Source organism: Microtus ochrogaster, chromosome 16 (assembly GCF_000317375.1).
Source record: "Microtus ochrogaster isolate Prairie Vole_2 chromosome 16, MicOch1.0, whole genome shotgun sequence".
NCBI classification, from domain to species: domain Eukaryota; kingdom Metazoa; phylum Chordata; class Mammalia; order Rodentia; family Cricetidae; genus Microtus; species Microtus ochrogaster.
The window spans coordinates 21,302,987-21,307,806 of record NC_022018.1 but is presented as its reverse complement, the minus strand read 5'-3'; the positions used below and the strand labels follow the sequence as shown (position 1 = coordinate 21,307,806).

The 4,820-nt window shown below is 49.7% G+C and overlaps 1 protein-coding gene across 2 annotated transcripts in view; it reads right to left on the bottom strand.

Annotated features, from left to right (window-relative positions):
* The window catches only part of Fam107b (family with sequence similarity 107 member B), a 212,677-nt gene that overhangs the window by 65,677 nt on the left and 142,180 nt on the right, over nucleotides 1–4,820 (bottom strand). Inside the window, exon 1 of one of the 2 annotated variants that reach the window (XM_005354845.2) lies at nucleotides 1,140–1,284. The exons of the other annotated variant lie outside the window; for it this stretch is intronic. The gene's annotated coding sequence lies outside the window, so the exon portion shown is untranslated. Of the gene's footprint in view, nucleotides 1–1,139; nucleotides 1,285–4,820 lie in introns of those variants that run through there. 2 annotated transcript variants of the gene reach the window in all.

Below are 4,820 nucleotides of genomic sequence, written 5' to 3'. Positions count from 1 at the left end.
TTTCATCCTCACGATATGTTTGGGTGATGGCCACATGAGTGAACTCTTTTTTCTGTTTTGTTTTGTTTTTTTTTTTTTTGAGATTTTTCACAAATATAATCGTTATGTAATTGGAAGTGTAAAGCCTGAAACTACAAACACTAAGAAATCTTCCCTTGAGGAGCACCTCTGAGAGGTTAAAGGAACTTTAACAGCTAACACTTGCAAATGATAGAGGGGTGGCATGCTTAGAGAAGACCCCAGCCTCCCTGATAGCAAGGAGGCTCCTCCAAGGCAGAATGTCAAGTCTAACATGCCTCATTCTGGTCTCCTGTTAGCCCCTTCAGGGTCGCACCCATTCTAACCAAATAACTCCGCTTAGCAGTCCCAGACAAAAATTTTTCTGAGAAGGGACTGGTATGGTATGGCTGGTGTCTGCACTTCATCCCCTCAACAGGAGCCCTCTAAATTTCAAAGAGCTGGTACGCTTCACTTCCCACACACATGTCAAAACTTGGCTCTGATGGATCCGATTACTCCCAGTCACCCAGAAATGTTTCAGGAGGCAATCACGGAACCCAGACAAAATAGAGGGACTTCTTATGCGTAGACATCACCCAATCTCCTGGCGTTGCCGGACTCAAAGAGGCACCGCCGCCGAATCCAAAACAGAAAAGTAACTTGCAGAAAGGAAACAGTGTCACCACCACCTTTCTAAGCAGCGCGACCCCGCCTTTGTCTGCCGAGCAGGGGCTGGCGTCGGGCCGCTGACCCCATCCTGCCGCCGGGGCGGGCAAGACTGGCATCTGGCCGCGCAGCCTTGCAGCCAGGGTCTCAGGGTCTGGGTCTGCAGGGCCGAGGACACAACAATGAGCCGAGCAGCAGCCCGGATTTCCCCCTCTCCAGGGCCCCCTCGGCCCCCAGCGCCCCTCCATCGGGGCCCCGCCCGGGCCCTGCACCCTCGACCTTCCCAGGCAGCGCAGGACCACCCGGCTCCCCGCCGCCGGCTTGCGCCCGAAGGACCGCGAAGCTATCCGGCGCTGCTGGCCAACGACAGGGTCCCCCGGACCGGGGTCAGACAGGCGTCGCTGTGTCCCCGCGGGCGACCGCCTCGTAAGCCCCGCGTCTTTGTGTGTGAAGTGAGTGTGGAGCCAGCCTACCTCGCACAAAGGCGCGCTGCTCCCCGGCGCGCTCCGCTGCTAGCGGTGGAAGCCGGCACCTTGGCCGCCGAGGTGGCGAGAGGGCGGTTCCGACGGCGGTTGCAACGCCCCGACTCCGAAGCTCGTCCGGCTCTGGGCGGCTCTCACACCCCGCTGCCCCACGCGTCAGAATTAAGTGCCGGGGCGGGCCGGGGGTGGGCCGGGGCCGCTGAGTCACCACTAGACCACGCCCCATGCTCCAGGCCACGCCCCGAGTATCCGACCACGCCCCCCGAACCTTCGGCTATGGTTGGCTCTATGGACAGAGATGAGTGCTCCAGGTCGTGAGTCGGGTAGCAGGGGCCTCTGTTGTATTGTTTTACTTTGGTTAGCTTGGGGACCCCAGAAAGAACAGGAAGGTAGAAGGAAAAATTGTCACCTGCCTAATGGAAGGTGATAGATGCAAATTCACTGGGTCCACAATGTAAAACTCATTATGCACCTGCTTGTGTGTGCTTTCTCTCATCTTTCTGTCTTTGTATGTGTGTGTATTTTTTGTCTGTCTTTCTCTGTGTCTCTGTCCCTTGTTCTGTTTCTGTGTCTGTCCCTCTGTTTGTCTTTCTGTCTCTATCTTTCTGTCTCTGTGAGTCTCTTAAATCTTTCCGCGTGTCTCTGTTGCTTCCTTGCTCTGTTGTGTCTTTGTGTCTCTCTGTGTTTCTGTGTATCTCTGTCTTTGTCTCTGTGTTATCTCCTTCCTATGTTCTCCTTCCCTCCCTCCTTCCATCTCTGTTCTCTCTCTCCAGACAGTTGAATTCCTGCCAAATACTTCTGGAAGAAAACTCAGGAGTTTGTTATAATTACACAAATTCCCAGCCAACTGAAGATTCTGAACCCCCGACCCAGGTTTTCCTCCCCACCCTCATGAAAGGGTAGTTGGAGACTAAAATCAACGAAGGACTGATTCTAATCTTTTTTAAAATTCTCTTTAATTTTTTTTTTCCCCTGGCCAATCCAAAGCTCTCAAGATTACCATGTACCTGAATCACAGCAGATACGAAAGCAGGACCTGACTCAGGGTGAAAAGAAGGCCAGCAGGTTGATGGTTCTATACTAAAAGCTTTTTAATTTTCTTTGCAACAGATGACTAAGGATTTATTTAGTAGGAAACTTTTCTGACTCAAAGAGATTAGGTCATATTCACACAGAGAAAAAAAATGCTCCCAATGTATTTCAATGAGCAAATTACTTATTCCAAAGGTATCTTGCCCTACAGCACCTTCAGTTAGCTCCTGGCCATCCTCCCTGCCCAAGAGCCTGCTAAGCAATAGACTCGCTCTCCCCAGGACTTATATTACATCACATTAGTCTGAAATATGGCATGTAATAATAACTTTGCAATATTTCTTTGCCACTTCCACATAGAGTTAAACCAACAACTTGTTTTAGAATACACACACGCATGCTCACACACACACACATGCACACGCGCACACGCAGACACACACAGGCATGCACACACATGCACACATGCACACACGCACACGCAAACACACACATGCATGCACACACGCACACATGTGTGCACACACGCGCACACACACAATCAGAGCTTTCCCAGGCTCAGCAGCATCTGCTCGCACTTCACTCCTCGTCTGCTGCTGTTACTCCACCCCCTGTTCTGCATGGTGTTTCTCTCTCCATAATGGCTTCCTAGTCACCACCAGCACTTGGGATCCAGCCTAGATTCCTATGCCTCCACATAGGTGTCAACTTTCTGACTAAAATGGCTAGCTAGCTGTCCCCTTCCCTATCGTGTGGAGCACCACACTTGCCTTCTGGCTCTGTTGCCACAGTATGGTAGGGCTGTCCAAACCAGTCCTGCCACCACTGTCACAGTGTCCCAGCTGCTTTCTGGGAGAACTTTTCAGTATAAATACTCTGCTTCTGCTGCTGCCAAAATCTTTATTGTGCTGCTACTTTTGTTGCCACTTTGACAAAACCCCGGATGGAAACAGGGAAGGGGGATGCCTTTGGCTCACAAGTCTTTGTCCTTCCTGGTGGCTGCTGTATCTGATGCTAACTCCTGACGTCATGCCCAGGAGCAGAAATGAAGGCGAGTAGAGCCTGGTACCAGTTATCATTTTAAAAACCCATCTTGTACCCTGACAAGAAAGCATACCCCGAAGATTCCATAGCACCCCAAATACCACCACTATCTGTGGTCCACATGTGGCAAGCATGAACCTGAAAAGGACACCAGAGACGCAATGTCTGATATGTAACAGGTTCCCAATTCCTGCTACAAGGTGAAGTTCAAGTGACATAGAGCAGTGTTCCAGAGGACAGCACCCTTCCCTGAAACCTGGGCCACACCCCCACACTCTCCCTACATTCCCTAAGCACCCAGAACTGATCAGTCACTGTGCCACACTTGTTATGTGGCCCTGCTCACCAGATGGTGGGTGAGTAGGTCACCTCGTGCATTCTTCCACATGCTTCTGCCTCTGCCTGGTCTACCTCTATGCAGTCCCATATCCAAAAGCCTCTCTGAGTCTAAGGCTCCTCTGAAAAGCCTTCCGGAGCTGCTCTAACTAAATGGTTCATTCTTCCCGTCTGTTCTGAGCACAACATTGTAATCACCACACTGTATTGCTAATGTGCATGCCCTGAGTGCATTTTGTGCTTCACACACACACACACACACGTATGTATATACATCCTCAGGCTTAATTTAGCACGTGCCATGGAAGAAGTGCTAGGGTCTAGATGCTATACTCCCCATAACATACAGATTGAAATCCTAATCACTTCCACCCCAGCAGAGCTATGTTTGGCGATAAGCCCTGTGCAGAGGTAAGTAGGTCATAAGGTGACTATATATTAATTACTTATCTCATTGCTGAAACAAAATACCCAAAAGAACTTTCGGAAGAACAGATTTATTTTGACACATAGTTCAAGGGGACATAAAATGTCCTTATAGGAAAGGCACATGACATGAGTGTCAGGTGGCTCATACTGTTGCAAGCATCAAGAGAGAAGTAAATGCTGGTGCTCATCCTCTTTATCTTTTTTATGTAGTCCCAGACCCCAGCCTACACAATAGTGCCACCCACATTTAGGGTGGGGTGTCCCACTTCAAAAGCTTCAATTAGCCTAGTCTCTATACACCCAGAGGCTTTGTGCCTGGTCATTCTAGACCCCATCAAGCTGGCAGTCAGTATTAACCAGCACAATGACCTTATAGGAAGAAAAGTGACAAGCTCCTCAGTTGCCCCACCACACACGCACACACACACACACACACGGACACACACACACACGGACACAGAGAGAAGGCAGCCGTCTAGAAACCTGAGCAAGAAACCTTACCAAAAAACAACCAGCCTAGCACCTTGACCCTTACATTCCAGTCTCTAAAACCACATCAAAATAAAATAAAGGGTCCCACTTATTGCTCGCAGTCTGTGGTGTTTTTTATGGAAGCCTGATCAGATGACATAAAAATATGATGTAGAATCTCACTTTGGTAAAGCACTACCCAGCAGTGTGCCTGACTTGACCCTTCAAAGCAGACTGGACAAACTTCCAGAGTGCCAGACCCCTGGTAGAGTGTCTGAATGTGATAAGTGACCACAGTCTTTCCCTTCCCTGCCCTCTCAGAGAAATGGAAACACATTGTTTGTTTTACTGTCTGAGAGA